The following is a 19,581-nucleotide window of genomic DNA, read 5'->3' as shown; positions in this document are numbered from 1 at the left end:
TTGTGACAGATGGTCAGATTGCGCCAGATAGCAGAATGTCACATATAGCCTGATTGTGCCAGGGTGCCTGACTGGGCCACATATCAGCTGTTCACATTAAGACTGATTGTGCAAGGTAGCCTGATTGTGCCAGAAAGCCTACTTATGTCAGATAGCAACATTCCACATCCAACCTGATTGTGCCAGATATCCTAATTGTATCATGTAGCCATATTGTGCCAGATATCCTAATTGTACCAGATAGCCTAATTGTGCCAGGTAGCCTGATTGTGCCAGATAGCAGTATTCCACATCTAGCCTGATTGTGCCAGATAGCCTAAATGTGCCAGGTAGTCTGATTGTTGTGAGAGACCCTAATTGTGCCAGATAGCCTGATTGTGCCATGTAGCCCAATTGTGCCAGATAGCCTGATTGTTCAAGAGACCCTAATTGTGCAAGATAGCCTGATTGTGCCAGATAGCCCAAATGTGCCATATAGCCTGATTGTGTGACATAATCTAATTGTGCCAGACTGCCTGATTGTGCCTTAGAGCCTGATTGTGCCAGATATCCTAATTTTGCCAGAAAGCCTGATTGTGTGAGAGACCCTAATTGTGCCAGACTGCCTGTTTGTGCCAGAGATCCTGATTGTGCCAGATATCCAAAGTGTGCCAATTAGCCTGATTGTGCCAGAGAGCCCGATGTGACAGATGGTCAGATTGTGCCAATAGCAGAATGTCACATTTAGCCTAATTGTGCCAGGGAGCCTGACTGTGCCACATATCAGCAGTTCACATTTAGACTGATTGTGCCAGGTAACCTGATTGCACCAGATAGCCTCATTATGTCAGATAACAACATTCCACATCTAGCCAGATTGCGCCAGATGTCCTAATTGTACCATAGAGCCAAATTGTGATAGATATCCTAAATGTAGCAGATAGTCTGATTTTGCCAGATACCCTGATTGTGCAAGAAGCAGCATTCCACATCCAGCCTGATTGTGCCAAGTGACTCAATTGTGCCATATAGCCTGATTGTGCCAGATAGCCTAATCATGCCAGATATCCTGATTGTGTGAGATAACCTAACTGTTGCCAAATATCCTGATTGTGCCAGAGAGCCTAATTGTTTCAGGTAGCCTGATTGTGTTTGAGACTCTAATTGTGCCATATAGCCTGATTATACGAGAGACCCTAATTGTGACAGATAGCCTTTTTGTGCTAGATAGCAGTATTCCACATCTAGCTCGATTGTGCCAGATAGCCTAATTGTACCAGATAGCCTGTTTGTGTGAGAAACCCTAATTGTGCCAGAGTGCCTTATTGTGCCAGATAGCACAATTGTGCCAGAAAGTCTGATTGAGTGAGAAACCCTCATTGTGCCAGATAGCCTGATTGTACCAGATAGCCCAATTGTGTCATATAGCCTGATTGTGTGAGAGACCCTTATTGTGCCTGACTGCCTGATTGTGCCAGAGAGCCTGATTGGACCAGATATCCTAATTGTGCTAAATAGCCTGATTGTGTGAGAGACCGTAAATGTGCCAAAGGGCTGGATTTTGCCAGAGAGCCCAATTGTGACAGATGGTCAGATTGCGCCAGATAGCAGAATGTCACATTTAGTCTGATTGTGCCAGGGTGTCTGACTGGGCCACATATCAGCTGTTCACGTTAAGACTGATTGTGCAAGGTAGCCTGATTGTGCCAGAAAGCCTAGTTATGTCAGATAGCAACATTCCACATCTAACCTGATTGTGCCAGATATCCTAATTGTATCATATAGCCAAATTGTGCCAGATATCCTAATTGTACCAGATAGCCTAATTGTGCCAGGTAGCCTGATTGTGCCAGATAGCATTATTCCACATCTAGCCTGATTGTGCCAGATAGCCTAAATGTGCCAGGTAGTCTGATTGTTGTGAGAGACCCTAATTATGCCATATAGCCTGATTGTTCCATGTAGCCTAATTGTGCCAGATAGCCTGATTGTGCAAGAGACCCTAATTGTGCCAGATAGCCTGATTGTGCCAGATAGCCCAAATGTGCCATATAGCCTGATTGTGTGACAGAATCTAATTGTGCCAGACTGCCTGATTGTGCCAGAGAGCCTGATTGTGCCAGATATCCTAATTTTGCCATATAGCCTGATTGTGTGAGAGACCCTAAATGTGCATGAATGCCTATTTGTGTCAGAGAGCCTGATTGTGCCAGAGAGCCCAATTGTGCCAGATATCCTAATTGTACTAGATAGCCTGATTGTTGAGAGACCGTAAATGTGCCAAAAAGCCTGATTGTGCCAGAGAGCCCGATTGTGACAGATGGTCAGATTGTGCCAATAGCAGAATGTCACATTTAGCCTGATTGTGCCATGGAGCCTGACTGTGCCACATATCAGCAGTTCACATTTAGACTGATTGTGCCAGGTAATCTGATTGCGCCAGGTAGCCATATTATGGCAGATAACAACATTCCACATCTAGCCAGATTGCGCCAGATGTCCTAATTGTACCATAGAGCCACATTGTGATAGATATCCTAATTGTACAAGATAGTCTGATTGTGCCAGATACCCTGATTGTGCAAGACAGCAGCATTCCACATCCAGCCTGATTGTGCCAAGTGACCCAATTGTGCCATATAGCCTGATTGTGCCAGATAGCCTGATTGTGCCAGATATTAGCATTCCACATCTAGCCTGATTGTGCCAGATAGCCTAATTGTGCCAGATATCCTGATTGTGTGAGATTACCTAACTGTTGCCAAATATCCTGATTGTGTCAGAGAGCCTAATTGTGCCAGATAGCCTAATTGTTCCAGGTAGTCTGATAGTGTTTGAGACTCTAATTGTGCCATATAGCCTGAGTGTGCCAGATTACCCAATTGTGCAAGATAGCCTGATTATACGAGAGACCCTAATTGTGCCAGATAGCCTGATTGTGCAAGATAGCAGCATTCCACATCTAGTCTGATTGTGCCAGATGGCCTGATTATGTGAGAGACTCTAATTGTGCCATATAGCCTGATTGTACCAGGTAACTCAATTTTGTCATATATCCTGATTGTACGAAAGACCCCAATTGTGCCAGATAGCCTGATTCTTCCAGATAGCCCAAATGTGCCATATAGCCTGATTGTGTGAGAGACCCTAATTGTGCCAGACTGCCTGATTGTGTCAGAGATCCTGATTGCGCCAGATATCCAAAGTGTGCCAAATAGCCTGATTGTGCCAGAGAGCCCGATTGTGCCAGATATCCTAATTGTGCCAGATAGCCTGATTGTGCCAGATAGCAGTATTCCACATCTAGCCTGATTGTGCCAGATAGCCTAAATGTGCCAGGTAGTCTGATTGTGTGAGAGACCCTAATTGCGCCATGATAGCTTGATTGTGCCTTATAGCCCAATTGTGCCAGATATCCTGATTGTGCAAGAGACCCTAATTGTGCCAGATAGCCTGATTATGCCAGATAGCCCAAATGTGCCATATAGCCTGATTGTGTGACAGAATCTAATTGTGCCAGACTGCATGATTGTGCCAGAGAGCCTTATTGTGCCAGATATCCTAAGTTTGCCAGATAACCTGATTGTGTGTGAGACCCTAAATGTGTCTGAATGCCTTATTGTGCTAGAGAGCCTGATTGTGCCAGAGAGCCCAATTGTGCCAGATATCCTAATTGTACTAGATAGCCTGATTGTTGAGAGACCCTAAATGTGCCAAAAAGCCTGATTGTGACAGAGAGACCGATTGTGACAGATGGCCAGATTGTGCCAATAGCAGAATGTCACATTTAGCCTGATTGTGCCAGGGAGCCTGACTGTGCCACATATCAGCAGCTCACATTTAGACTGATTGTGCCAGATAGCCTAATTGTTCCAGGTAGCCTGATTGTGTTTGAGACTCTAATTGTGTCATATAGCCTTATTGTGCAAGATAACCCAACAAGAGACCCTAATTGTGCCAGATAGCCTGATTGTGCAAGATAGCAGTATTCCACATCGAGCTCTATTGTGCCAGATAGCCTAATTGTACCAGATAGCCTGTTTGTGTGAGAGACCATAATTGTGCCAGAGTGCCTTATTGTGCCAGATAGCACAATTGGGCCAGAAAGCCTGATTGAGTGAGATACCCTAATTGTGCCAGATAGCCTGATTGTACCAGATAGTCCAATTGTGCCATATAGCCTGATTGTGTGAGAGACCCTTACTGTGCCCGAATGCCTGATTGTGCCAGAGAGCCTGATTGCACCTGATATCCTAATTGTGCTAAATAGCCTGATTGTGTGAGAGCCCGTAAATGTGCCAAAGGGCTAGATTGTGCTAGAGAGCCCAATTGTGACACATGGTCAGATTGCGCCAGATAGCAGAATTTCACATTTAGCCTGATTGTGTCAGGGAGCCTGACTGGGCCACATATCAGCTGTTCACATTAAGACTGATTGTGCAAAGTAGCCTGATTGTGCCAGAAAGCCTAGTTATGTCAGATAGCAACATTCCACATCTAACCTGATTGTGTCAGATATCCTAATTGTATCATATAGCCAAATTGTGCCAGATAGCCTAATTGTACCAGATAGCCTAATTGTGCCAGGTAGCCTGGTTGTGCCAGATAGCAGTATTCCACATCTAGCCTGATTGTGCCAGATAGCCTAAATGTGCCAGATAGTCTGATTGTTGTGAGAGACCCTAATTGTGCAAGATAGCCTGATTGTGCAAGAGACCCTAATTGTGCCAGATAGCCTGATTGTGCCAGATAGCCCAAATGTGCCAAATAGCCTGATTGTGTGACATAATCTAATTGTGCGAGACTGCCTGATTGTGCCAGAGAGCCTGATTGTGCCAGATATCCTAATTTTGCCAGATAGCCTGATTGTGTGAGAGACCCTAATTGTCCCAGACTGCCTGATTGTGCTAGAGATCCTGATTGTGCCAGATATACAAAGTGTGCCAAATAGCCTTATTGTGCCAGAGAGTCCGATTGTGCCAGATATCCTAATTGTGCCAGATAGCCTGATTGTGCCATATAGCAGTATTCCACATCTAGCCTGATTGTGCCACATAGCCTAAATGTGCCAGGTAGTCTGATTGTGTGAGAGACCCTAATTGCGCCAGATAGCCTGATTGTGCCACATAGCCCAAATGTGCCATATAGCCTGATTGTGTGACAGAATCTAATTGTGCCAGACTGCCTAATTGTGCCAGAGAGCCTGATTGTGCCAGATATCCTAATTTTGCCAGATAGCCTGATTGTGTGAGAGACCCTAATTGTCCCAGACTGCCTGATTGTGCTAGAGATCCTGATTGTGCCAGATATACAAAGTGTGCCAAATAGCCTTATTGTGCCAGAGAGTCCGATTGTGCCAGATATCCTAATTGTGCCAGATAGCCTGATTGTGCCATATAGCAGTATTCCACATCTAGCCTGATTGTGCCACATAGCCTAAATGTGCCAGGTAGTCTGAATGTGTGAGAGACCCTAATTGCGCCAGATAGCCTGATTGTGCCAAATAGCCCAAATGTGCCATATAGCCTGATTGTGTGACAGAATCTAATTGTGCCAGACTGCCTAATTGTGCCAGAGAGCCTGATTGTGCCAGATATCCTAATTTTGCCAGATAGCCTGATTGTGTGAGAGACCCTAAATGTGCATGAATGCCTTATTGTGCCAGAGAGCCTGATTGTGCCAGAGAGCCCAATTGTGCCCGATATCCTATTTGTACTAGATAGCCTGATTGTTGAGAGACCCTAAATGTGCCAAAAATGCCTGATTGTGCCAGATAGCCCGATTGTGACAGATGGTCAGATTGTGCCAATAGCAGAATCTCACATTTAGCCTGATTGTGCCAGGGAGCCTGACTGTGCCACATATCAGCAGTTCTCATTTAGACTGATTGTGCCAGGTAACCTGATTGCGCCAGATAGCCTCATTATGTCAGATAACAACATTCCACATCGAGCCAGATTGCACCAGATGTCCTAATTGTACCATAGAGCCACATTGTGATAGATATCCTAATTGTACCAGATAGTCTAAGTGTGCCAGATACCCTGATTGTGCAAGACAGCAGCATTCCACATCCAGCCTGATTGTGCCAAGTGACCAATTGTGCCATATAGCCTGATTGTGCCAGATAGCCTGATTGTGCCAGATATTAGCATTCCACATCTAGCCTGATTGTGCCAGATAGCCTAGTTATGTCAGATAGCAACATTCCACATCTAACCTGATTGTGCCAGATATCCTAATTGTATCATATAGCCAAATTGTGCCAGATATCCTAATTGTATCAGATAGCCTAATTGTGCCAGGTAGCCTGATTGTGCCAGATAGCAGTATTCCACATCTAGCCTGATTATGCCAGATAGCCTAAATGTGCCAGGTAGTCTGATTGTTGTGAGAGACCCTAATTGTGCCAGATAGCCTGATTGTGCCATGTAGCCCAATTGTGCCAGATAGCCTGATTGTGGTAGATAGCCCAAATGTGCCAGATAGCCTGATTGTGTGACATAATCTAATTGTGCCAGACTGCCTGATTGTGCCAGAGATCCTGAATGTGCCAGATATCCAAAGTGTGCCAAATAGCCTGATTGTGCCAGAGAGCCCGATTGTGCCAGATATCCTAATTGTGCCAGATAGCCTGATTGTGCCAGATAGCAGTATTCCACATCTAGCCTGATTGTGCCAGATAGCCTAAATGTGCCAGGTAGTCTGATTGTGTGAGAGACCCTAATTGCGCCAGATAGCCTGATTGTGCCACATAGCCCAAATGTGCCATATAGCCTGATTGTGTGACAGAATCTAATTGTGCCAGACTGCCTAATTGTGCCAGAGAGCCTGATTGTGCCAGATATCCTAATTTTGCCAGATAGCCTGATTGTGTGAGAGACCCTAAATGTGCCTGAATGCCTTATTGTGCCAGAGAGCCTGATTGTGCCAGAGAGCCCAATTGTGCCAGATATCCTAATAGTACTAGATAGCCTGATTGTGTGAGAGACCCTAAATGTGCCAAAAAGCCTGACTGTGCCAGAGAGCCCGATTGTGACAGATGGTCAGATGTGCCAATAGCAGAATGTCACATTTAGCCTGATTGTGCCAGGGAGCCTGACTGTGCCACATATCAGCAGTTCACATTTAGACTGATTGTGCCAGGTAACTTGATTAGCCTCATTATGTCAGATAACAACATTCCACATCTAGCCAGATTGCACCAGATGTCCTAATTGTACCATAGAGCCAAATTGTGATAGATATCCTAATTGTACCAGATAGTCTGATTGTGCCAGATACCCTGATTGTGCAAGACAGCAGCATTCCACATCCAGCCTGATTGTGCCAAGTGACCCAATTGTGCCATATAGCCTGATTGTGCCAGATAGCCTGATTGTGCCAGATATTAGCATTCCACATCTAGTCTGATTGTGCCAGATAGCCTAATTGTGCCAGATATCCTGATTGTGTGAGATAACCTAACTGTTGCCAAATATCTTTGATTGTGCCAGAGAGCATAATTGTGCGAGATAGCCTAATTGTTCCAGGTAGCCTGATTGTGTTTGAGACTCTAATTGTGCCATATAGCCTGATTGTGCCAGATTACCCAATTGTGCAAGATAGCCTGATTATACGAGAGACCCTAATTGTGCCAGATAGCCTGATTGTGCAAGATAGCAGCATTCCACATCTAGTCTGATTGTGCCAGATAGCCTGATTATGTGAGAGACTCTAATTGTGCCATATAGCCTGATTGTGCCAAGTAACTCAATTTTGACATATATCATGATTGTACGAGAGACCCTAATTGTGCCAGATAGCCTGATTCTGCCACATAGCCCAAATGTGCCATATGGCCTGATTGTGTGAGAGACCCTAATTATGCCAGACTGCCTGATTGTGCCAGAGATCCTGATTGTGCCAGATATCCAAAGTGTGCCAAATAGCCTGATTGTGCCAGAGAGCCCGATTGTGCCAGATATCCTAATTGTGCCAGATAGCCTGATTGTGCCAGATAGCAGTATTCCACATCTAGCCTTGTTGTGCCAGATAGCCTAAATGTGCCAGGAAGTCTGAAAGTGTGAGAGACCCTAACTGTGCCAGATAACCTGATTGTGCCGTATAGCCCAATTGTGCCAGATAGCCTGATTATGCAAGAGACCCTAATTCTGTCAGAAAACCTGATTGTGCCAGATAGCCCAAATGTGCCATATAGCCTGATTGTGTGACAGAATCTAATTGTGCCACACTGCCTGATTGTGCCAGAGAGCCTGATTGTGCCAAATATCCTAATTTTGCCAGATAGCCTGATTGTGTGAGAGACCCTAAATGTGCCTGAATGCCTATTTGTGTCAGAGAGCCTGATTGTGCCAGAGAGCCCAATTGTGCCAGATATCCTAATTGTACTAGATAGCCTGATTGTTGAGAGACCGTAAATGTGCCAAAAAGCCTGATTGTGCCAGAGAGCCCAATTGTGACAGATGGTCAGATTGTGCCAATAGAAGAATGTCACATTTAGCCTGATTGTGCCAGCGAGCCTGACTGTGCCACATATCAACAGTTCACATTTAGACTGATTGTGCCAGGTAGCCTGATTGCGACAGATAGCCTCATTATGTCAGATAACAACATTCCACATCTAGCCAGACTGTGCCAGATATCCTAATTGTACCATATAGCCAAATTGTGATAGATATCCTAATTGCACCAGATAGTCTGATTGTGACAGATTACCCAATTGTGCAAGATAGCCTGATTATACGAGAGACCCTAATTGTGCCAGATAGCCTGATTGTGCAAGATAGCAGCATTCCACATCTAGTCTGATTGTGCCAGATAGCCTGATTATGTGAGAGACTGTAATTGTGCCATATAGCCTGATTGTACCAGGTAACTCAATTTTCCCATATATCCTGATTTTACGAAAGACCCCAATTGTGCCAGATAGCCTGATTCTTCCAGATAGCCCAAATGTGCCATATAGCCTGATTGTGTGAGAGACCCTAATTGTGCCAGACTGCCTGATTGTGTCAGAGATCCTGATTGTGCCAGATATCCATAGTGTGCCAAATAGCCTGATTGTGCCAGAGAGCCCGATTGTGCCAGATATCCTAATTGTGCCAGATAGCCTGATTGTGCCAGATAGCAGTATTCCACATCTAGCCTGATTGTGCCAGATAGCCTAAATGTGCCAGGTAGTCTGATTGTGTGAGAGACCCTAATTGCGCCATGATAGCTTGATTGTGCCTTATAGCCCAATTGTGCCAGATATCCTGATTGTGCAAGAGACCCTAATTGTGCCAGATAGCCTGATTATGCCAGATAGCCCAAATGTGCCATATAGCCTGATTGTGTGACAGAATCTAATTGTGCCAGACTGCATGATTGTGCCAGAGAGCCTTATTGTGCCAGATATCCTAAGTTTGCCAGATAACCTGATTGTGTGTGAGACCCTAAATGTGCCCGAATGCCTTATTGTGCTAGAGAGCCTGATTGTGCCAGAGAGCCCAATTGTGCAGGATATCCTAATTGTACTAGATAGCCTGATTGTTGAGAGACCCTAAATGTGCCAAAAAGCCTGATTGTGCCAGAGAGACCGATTGTGACAGATGGCCAGATTGTGCCAATAGCAGAATGTCACATTTAGCCTGATTGTGCCAGGGAGCCTGACTGTGCCACATATCAGCAGCTCACATTTAGACTGATTGTGCCAGATAGCCTAATTGTTCCAGGTAGCCTGATTGTGTTTGAGACTCTAATTGTGCCATATAGCCTTATTGTGCAAGATAACCCAACGAGAGACCCCAATTGTGCCAGATAGCCTGATTGTGCAAGATAGCAGTATTCCACATCGAGCTCTATTGTGCCAGATAGCCTAATTGTACCAGATAGCCTGTTTGTGTGAGAGACCATAATTGTGCCAGAGTGCCTTATTGTGCCAGATAGCACAATTGGGCCAGAAAGCCTGATTGAGTGAGATACCCTAATTGTGCCAGATAGCCTGATTGTACCAGATAGTCCAATTGTGCCATATAGCCTGATTGTGTGAGAGACCCTTACTGTGCCCGAATGCCTGATTGTGCCAGAGAGCCTGATTGCACCTGATATCCTAATTGTGCTAAATAGCCTGATTGTGTGAGAGCCCGTAAATGTGCCAAAGGGCTAGATTGTGCTAGAGAGCCCAATTGTGACACATGGTCAGATTGCGCCAGATAGCAGAATTTCACATTTAGCCTGATTGTGTCAGGGAGCCTGACTGGGCCACATATCAGCTGTTCACATTAAGACTGATTGTGCAAAGTAGCCTGATTGTGCCAGAAAGCCTAGTTATGTCAGATAGCAACATTCCACATCTAACCTGATTGTGTCAGATATCCTAATTGTATCATATAGCCAAATTGTGCCAGATAGCCTAATTGTACCAGATAGCCTAATTGTGCCAGGTAGCCTGGTTGTGCCAGATAGCAGTATTCCACATCTAGCCTGATTGTGCCAGATAGCCTAAATGTGCCAGATAGTCTGATTGTTGTGAGAGACCCTAATTGTGCAAGATAGCCTGATTGTGCAAGAGACCCTAATTGTGCCAGATAGCCTGATTGTGCCAGATAGCCCAAATGTGCCAAATAGCCTGATTGTGTGACATAATCTAATTGTGCGAGACTGCCTGATTGTGCCAGAGAGCCTGATTGTGCCAGATATCCTAATTTTGCCAGATAGCCTGATTGTGTGAGAGACCCTAATTGTCCCAGACTGCCTGATTGTGCTAGAGATCCTGATTGTGCCAGATATCCAAAGTGTGCCAAATAGCCTTATTGTGCCAGAGAGTCCGATTGTGCCAGATATCCTAATTGTGCCAGATAGATTGATTGTGCCATATAGCAGTATTCCACATCTAGCCTGATTGTGCCAGATAGCCTAAATATGCCAGGTAGTCTGATTGTGTGAGAGACCCTAATTGCGCCAAATAGCCTGATTGTGCCACATAGCCCAAATGTGCCATATAGCCTGATTGTGTGACAGAATCTAATTGTGCCAGACTGCCTAATTGTGCCAGAGAGCCTGATTGTGCCAGATATCCTAATTTTGCCAGATAGCCTGATTGTGTGAGAGACCCTAAATGTGCCCGAATGCCTTATTGTGCCAGAGAGCCTGATTGTGCCAGAGAGCCCAATTGTGCCAGATATCCTATTTGTACTAGATAGCCTGATTGTTGAGAGACCCTAAATGTGCCAAAAATGCCTGATTGTGCCAGATAGCCCGATTGTGACAGATGGTCAGATTGTGCCAATAGCAGAATCTCACATTTAGCCTGATTGTGCCAGGGAGCCTGACTGTGCCACATATCAGCAGTTCACATTTAGACTGATTGTGCCAGGTAACCTGATTGTGCCAGATAGCCTCATTATGTCAGATAACAACATTCCACATCTAGCCAGATTGCACCAGATGTCCTAATTGTACCATAGAGCCACATTGTGATAGATATCCTAATTGTACCAGATAGTCTGAGTGTGCCAGATACCCTGATTGTGCAAGACAGCAACATTCCACATCCAGCCTGATTGTGCCAAGTGACCAATTGTGCCATATAGCCTGATTGTGCCAGATAGCCTGATTGTGCCAGATATTAACATTCCACATCTAGCCTGATTGTGCCAGATAGCCTAATCGTGCCAGATATCCTGATTGTGTGAGATAACCTAACTGTTGCCAAATATCCTGATTGTGCCAGAGAGCATAATTGTGTGAGATAGCCTAATTGTTCCAGGTAGCCTGATTGTGTTTGAGACTCTATTTGTGCCATATAGCCTGATTGTGCCAGATTACCCAATTGTGCAAGATAGCCTGATTATACGAGAGACCCTAATTGTGCCAGATAGCCTGATTGTGCAAGATAGCAGCATTCCACATCTAGTCTGATTGTGCCAGATAGCCTGATTATGTGAGAGACTCTAATTGTGCCATATAGCCTGATTGTGCCAGGTAACTCAATTTTGACATATATCCTGATTGTACGAGAGACCCTAATTGTGCCAGATAGCCTGATTCTGCCACATAGCCCAAATGTGCCATATGGCCTGATTGTGTGAGAGACCCTAATTATGCCAGACTGCCTGATTGTGCCAGAGATCCTGATTGTGCCAGATATCCAAAGTGTGCCAAATAGCCTGATTGTGCCAGAGAGCCCGATTGTGCCAGATATCCTAATTGTGCCAGATAGCCTGATTGTGCCAGATAGCAGTATTCCACATCTAGCCTTGTTGTGCCAGATAGCCTAAATGTGCCAGGAAGTCTGAAAGTGTGAGAGACCCTAACTGTGCCAGATAACCTGATTGTGCCGTATAGCCCAATTGTGCCAGATAGCCTGATTATGCAAGAGACCCTAATTCTGTCAGATAGCCTGATTGTGCCAGATAGCCCAAATGTGCCATATAGCCTGATTGTGTGACAGAATCTAATTGTGCCACACTGCCTGATTGTGCCAGAGAGCCTGATTGTGCCAAATATCCTAATTTTGCCAGATAGCCTGATTGTGTGAGAGACCCTAAATGTGCCTGAATGCCTATTTGTGTCAGAGAGCCTGATTGTGCCAGAGAGCCCAATTGTGCCAGATATCCTAATTGTACTAGATAGCCTGATTGTTGAGAGACCCTAAATGTGCCAAAAAGCCTGATTGTGCCAGAGAGCCCAATTGTGACAGATGGTCAGATTGTGCCAATAGAAGAATGTCACATTTAGCCTGATTGTGCCAGCGAGCCTGACTGTGCCACATATCAACAGTTCACATTTAGACTGATTGTGCCAGGTAGCCTGATTGCGACAGATAGCCTCATTATGTCAGATAACAACATTCCACATCTAGCCAGACTGTGCCAGATATCCTAATTGTACCATATAGCCAAATTGTGATAGATATCCTAATTGCACCAGATAGTCTGATTGTGACAGATTACCCAATTGTGCAAGATAGCCTGATTATACGAGAGACCCTAATTGTGCCAGATAGCCTGATTGTGCAAGATAGCAGCATTCCACATCTAGTCTGATTGTGCCAGATAGCCTGATTATGTGAGAGACTGTAATTGTGCCATATAGCCTGATTGTACCAGGTAACTCAATTTTCCCATATATCCTGATTTTACGAAAGACTCCAATTGTGCCAGATAGCCTGATTCTTCCAGATAGCCCAAATGTGCCATATAGCCTGATTGTGTGAGAGACCCTAATTGTGCCAGACTGCCTGATTGTGTCAGAGATCCTGATTGTGCCAGATATCCATAGTGTGCCAAATAGCCTGATTGTGCCAGAGAGCCCGATTGTGCCAGATATCCTAATTGTGCCAGATAGCCTGATTGTGCCAGATAGCAGTATTCCACATCTAGCCTGATTGTGCCAGATAGCCTAAATGTGCCAGGTAGTCTGATTGTGTGAGAGACCCTAATTGCGCCATGATAGCTTGATTGTGCCTTATAGCCCAATTGTGCCAGATATCCTGATTGTGCAAGAGACCCTAATTGTGCCAGATAGCCTGATTATGCCAGATAGCCCAAATGTGCCATATAGCCTGATTGCGTGACAGAATCTAATTGTGCCAGACTGCATGATTGTGCCAGAGAGCCTTATTGTGCCAGATATCCTAAGTTTGCCAGATAACCTGATTGTGTGTGAGACCCTAAATGTGCCCGAATGCCTTATTGTGCTAGAGAGCCTGATTGTGCCAGAGAGCCCAATTGTGCAGGATATCCTAATTGTACTAGATAGCCTGATTGTTGAGAGACCCTAAATGTGCCAAAAAGCCTGATTGTGCCAGAGAGACCGATTGTGACAGATGGCCAGATTGTGCCAATAGCAGAATGTCACATTTAGCCTAATTGTGCCAGGGAGCCTGACTGTGCCACATATCAGGAGCTCACATTTAGACTGATTGTGCCAGATAGCCTAATTGTTCCAGGTAGCCTGACTGTGTTTGAGACTCTAATTGTGCCATATAGCCTTATTGTGCAAGATAACCCAACGAGAGACCCTAATTGTGCCAGATAGCCTGATTGTGCAAGATAGCAGTATTCCACATCGAGCTCTATTGTGCCAGATAGCCTAATTGTACCAGATAGCCTGTTTGTGTGAGAGACCATAATTGTGCCAGAGTGCCTTATTGTGCCAGATAGCACAATTGGGCCAGAAAGCCTGATTGAGTGAGATACCCTAATTGTGCCAGATAGCCTGATTGTACCAGATAGTCCAATTGTGCCATATAGCCTGATTGTGTGAGAGACCCTTACTGTGCCCGAATGCCTGATTGTGCCAGAGAGCCTGATTGCACCTGATATCCTAATTGTGCTAAATAGCCTGATTGTGTGAGAGCCCGTAAATGTGCCAAAGGGCTAGATTGTGCTAGAGAGCCCAATTGTGACACATGGTCAGATTGCGCCAGATAGCAGAATTTCACATTTAGCCCGATTGTGTCAGGGAGCCTGACTGGGCCACATATCAGCTGTTCACATTAAGACTGATTGTGCAAAGTAGCCTGATTGTGCCAGAAAGCCTAGTTATGTCAGATAGCAACATTCCACATCTAACCTGATTGTGTCAGATATCCTAATTGTATCATATAGCCAAATTGTGCCAGATAGCCTAATTGTACCAGATAGCCTAATTGTGCCAGGTAGCCTGGTTGTGCCAGATAGCAGTATTCCACATCTAGCCTGATTGTGCCAGATAGCCTAAATGTGCCAGATAGTCTGATTGTTGTGAGAGACCCTAATTGTGCAAGATAGCCTGATTGTGCAAGAGACCCTAATTGTGCCAGATAGCCTGATTGTGCCAGATAGCCCAAATGTGCCAAATAGCCTGATTGTGTGACATAATCTAATTGTGCGAGACTGCCTGATTGTGCCAGAGAGCCTGATTGTGCCAGATATCCTAATTTTGCCAGATAGCCTGATTGTGTGAGAGACCCTAATTGTCCCAGACTGCCTGATTGTGCTAGAGATCCTGATTGTGCCAGATATCCAAAGTGTGCCAAATAGCCTTATTGTGCCAGAGAGTCCGATTGTGCCAGATATCCTAATTGTGCCAGATAGCCTGATTGTGCCATATAGCAGTATTCCACATCTAGCCTGATTGTGCCAGATAGCCTAAATATGCCAGGTAGTCTGACTGTGTGAGAGACCCTAATTGCGCCAGATAGCCTGATTGTGCCACATAGCCCAAATGTGCCATATAGCCTGATTGTGTGACAGAATCTAATTGTGCCAGACTGCCTAATTGTGCCAGAGAGCCTGATTGTGCCAGATATCCTAATTTTGCCAGATAGCCTGATTGTGTGAGAGACCCTAAATGTGCCCGAATGCCTTATTGTGCCAGAGAGCCTGATTGTGCCAGAGAGCCCAATTGTGCCAGATATCCTATTTGTACTAGATAGCCTGATTGTTGAGAGACCCTAAATGTGCCAAAAATGCCTGATTGTGCCAGATAGCCCGATTGTGACAGATGGTCAGATTGTGCCAATAGCAGAATCTCACATTTAGCCTGATTGTGCCAGGGAGCCTGACTGTGCCACATATCAGCAGTTCACATTTAGACTGATTGTGCCAGGTAACCTGATTGTGCCAGATAGCCTCATTATGTCAGATAACAACATTCCACATCTAGCCAGATTGCACCAGATGTCCTAATTGTACCATAGAGCCACATTGTGATAGATATCCTAATTGTACCAGATAGTCTGAGTGTGCCAGATACCCTGATTGTGCAAGACAGCAACATTCCACATCCAGCCTGATTGTGCCAAGTGACCAATTGTGCCATATAGCCTGATTGTGCCAGATAGCCTGATTGTGCCAGATATTAACATTCCACATCTAGCCTGATTGTGCCAGATAGCCTAATCGTGCCAGATATCCTGATTGTGTGAGATAACCTAACTGTTGCCAAATATCCTGATTGTGCCAGAGAGCATAATTGTGTGAGATAGCCTAATTGTTCCAGGTAGCCTGATTGTGTTTGAGACTCTATTTGTGCCATATAGCCTGATTGTGCCAGATTACCCAATTGTGCAAGATAGCCTGATTATACGAGAGACCCTAATTGTGCCAGATAGCCTGATTGTGCAAGATAGCAGCATTCCACATCTAGTCTGATTGTGCCAGATAGCCTGATTATGTGAGAGACTCTAATTGTGCCATATAGCCTGATTGTGCCAGGTAACTCAATTTTGACATATATCCTGATTGTACGAGAGACCCTAATTGTGCCAGATAGCCTGATTCTGCCACATAGCCCAAATGTGCCATATGGCCTGATTGTGTGAGAGACCCTAATTATGCCAGACTGCCTGATTGTGCCAGAGATCCTGATTGTGCCAGATATCCAAAGTGTGCCAAATAGCCTGATTGTGCCAGAGAGCCCGATTGTGCCAGATATCCTAATTGTGCCAGATAGCCTGATTGTGCCAGATAGCAGTATTCCACATCTAGCCTTGTTGTGCCAGATAGCCTAAATGTGCCAGGAAGTCTGAAAGTGTGAGAGACCCTAACTGTGCCAGATAACCTGATTGTGCCGTATAGCCCAATTGTGCCAGATAGCCTGATTATGCAAGAGACCCTAATTCTGTCAGATAGCCTGATTGTGCCAGATAGCCCAAATGTGCCATATAGCCTGATTGTGTGACAGAATCTAATTGTGCCACACTGCCTGATTGTGCCAGAGAGCCTGATTGTGCCAAATATCCTAATTTTGCCAGATAGCCTGATTGTGTGAGAGACCCTAAATGTGCCTGAATGCCTATTTGTGTCAGAGAGCCTGATTGTGCCAGAGAGCCCAATTGTGCCAGATATCCTAATTGTACTAGATAGCCTGATTGTTGAGAGACCCTAAATGTGCCAAAAAGCCTGATTGTGCCAGAGAGCCCAATTGTGACAGATGGTCAGATTGTGCCAATAGAAGAATGTCACATTTAGCCTGATTGTGCCAGCGAGCCTGACTGTGCCACATATCAACAGTTCACATTTAGACTGATTGTGCCAGGTAGCCTGATTGCGACAGATAGCCTCATTATGTCAGATAACAACATTCCACATCTAGCCAGACTGTGCCAGATATCCTAATTGTACCATATAGCCAAATTGTGATAGATATCCTAATTGCACCAGATAGTCTGATTGTGACAGATTACCCAATTGTGCAAGATAGCCTGATTATACGAGAGACCCTAATTGTGCCAGATAGCCTGATTGTGCAAGATAGCAGCATTCCACATCTAGTCTGATTGTGCCAGATAGCCTGATTATGTGAGAGACTGTAATTGTGCCATATAGCCTGATTGTACCAGGTAACTCAATTTTCCCATATATCCTGATTTTACGAAAGACTCCAATTGTGCCAGATAGCCTGATTCTTCCAGATAGCCCAAATGTGCCATATAGCCTGATTGTGTGAGAGACCCTAATTGTGCCAGACTGCCTGATTGTGTCAGAGATCCTGATTGTGCCAGATATCCATAGTGTGCCAAATAGCCTGATTGTGCCAGAGAGCCCGATTGTGCCAGATATCCTAATTGTGCCAGATAGCCTGATTGTGCCAGATAGCAGTATTCCACATCTAGCCTGATTGTGCCAGATAGCCTAAATGTGCCAGGTAGTCTGATTGTGTGAGAGACCCTAATTGCGCCATGATAGCTTGATTGTGCCTTATAGCCCAATTGTGCCAGATATCCTGATTGTGCAAGAGACCCTAATTGTGCCAGATAGCCTGATTATGCCAGATAGCCCAAATGTGCCATATAGCCTGATTGCGTGACAGAATCTAATTGTGCCAGACTGCATGATTGTGCCAGAGAGCCTTATTGTGCCAGATATCCTAAGTTTGCCAGATAACCTGATTGTGTGTGAGACCCTAAATGTGCCCGAATGCCTTATTGTGCTAGAGAGCCTGATTGTGCCAGAGAGCCCAATTGTGCAGGATATCCTAATTGTACTAGATAGCCTGATTGTTGAGAGACCCTAAATGTGCCAAAAAGCCTGATTGTGCCAGAGAGACCGATTGTGACAGATGGCCAGATTGTGCCAATAGCAGAATGTCACATTTAGCCTAATTGTGCCAGGGAGCCTGACTGTGCCACATATCAGGAGCTCACATTTAGACTGATTGTGCCAGATAGCCTAATTGTTCCAGGTAGCCTGACTGTGTTTGAGACTCTAATTGTGCCATATAGCCTTATTGTGCAAGATAACCCAACGAGAGACCCTAATTGTGCCAGATAGCCTGATTGTGCAAGATAGCAGTATTCCACATCGAGCTCTATTGTGCCAGATAGCCTAATTGTACCAGATAGCCTGTTTGTGTGAGAGACCATAATTGTGCCAGAGTGCCTTATTGTGCCAGATAGCACAATTGGGCCAGAAAGCCTGATTGAGTGAGATACCCTAATTGTGCCAGATAGCCTGATTGTACCAGATAGTCCAATTGTGCCATATAGCCTGATTGTGTGAGAGACCCTTCCTGTGCCCGAATGCCTGATTGTGCCAGAGAGCCTGATTGCACCTGATATCCTAATTGTGCTAAATAGCCTGATTGTGTGAGAGCCCGTAAATGTGCCAAAGGGCTAGATTGTGCTAGAGAGCCCAATTGTGACACATGGTCAGATTGCGCCAGATAGCAGAATTTCACATTTAGCCCGATTGTGTCAGGGAGCCTGACTGGGCCACATATCAGCTGTTCACATTAAGACTGATTGTGCAAAGTAGCCTGATTGTGCCAGAAAGCCTAGTTATGTCAGATAGCAACATTCCACATCTAACCTGATTGTGTCAGATATCCTAATTGTATCATATAGCCAAATTGTGCCAGATAGCCTAATTGTACCAGATAGCCTAATTGTGCCAGGTAGCCTGGTTGTGCCAGATAGCAGTATTCCACATCTAGCCTGATTGTGCCAGATAGCCTAAATGTGCCAGATAGTCTGATTGTTGTGAGAGACCCTAATTGTGCAAGATAGCCTGATTGTGCAAGAGACCCTAATTGTGCCAGATAGCCTGATTGTGCCAGATAGCCCAAATGTGCCAAATAGCCTGATTGTGTGACATAATCTAATTGTGCGAGACTGCCTGATTGTGCCAGAGAGCCTGATTGTGCCAGATATCCTAATTTTGCCAGATAGCCTGATTGTGTGAGAGACCCTAATTGTCCCAGACTGCCTGATTGTGCTAGAGATCCTGATTGTGCCAGATATCCAAAGTGTGCCAAATAGCCTTATTGTGCCAGAGAGTCCGATTGTGCCAGATATCCTAATTGTGCCAGATAGCCTGATTGTGCCATATAGCAGTATTCCACATCTAGCCTGATTGTGCCAGATAGCCTAAATATGCCAGGTAGTCTGACTGTGTGAGAGACCCTAATTGCGCCAGATAGCCTGATTGTGCCACATAGCCCAAATGTGCCATATAGCCTGATTGTGTGACAGAATCTAATTGTGCCAGACTGCCTAATTGTGCCAGAGAGCCTGATTGTGCCAGATATCCTAATTTTGCCAGATAGCCTGATTGTGTGAGAGACCCTAAATGTGCCCGAATGCCTTATTGTGCCAGAGAGCCTGATTGTGCCAGAGAGCCCAGTTGTGCC

The sequence above is a fragment of the Ambystoma mexicanum genome, chromosome 6q (genome assembly GCF_040938575.1).
Source record: "Ambystoma mexicanum isolate Mex_15411 chromosome 6q, UKY_AmexF1_1, whole genome shotgun sequence".
Lineage (NCBI taxonomy): Eukaryota > Metazoa > Chordata > Amphibia > Caudata > Ambystomatidae > Ambystoma > Ambystoma mexicanum.
The sequence above is the reverse complement of the archived record's forward strand: the minus strand, read 5'-3'. Positions refer to the sequence as shown.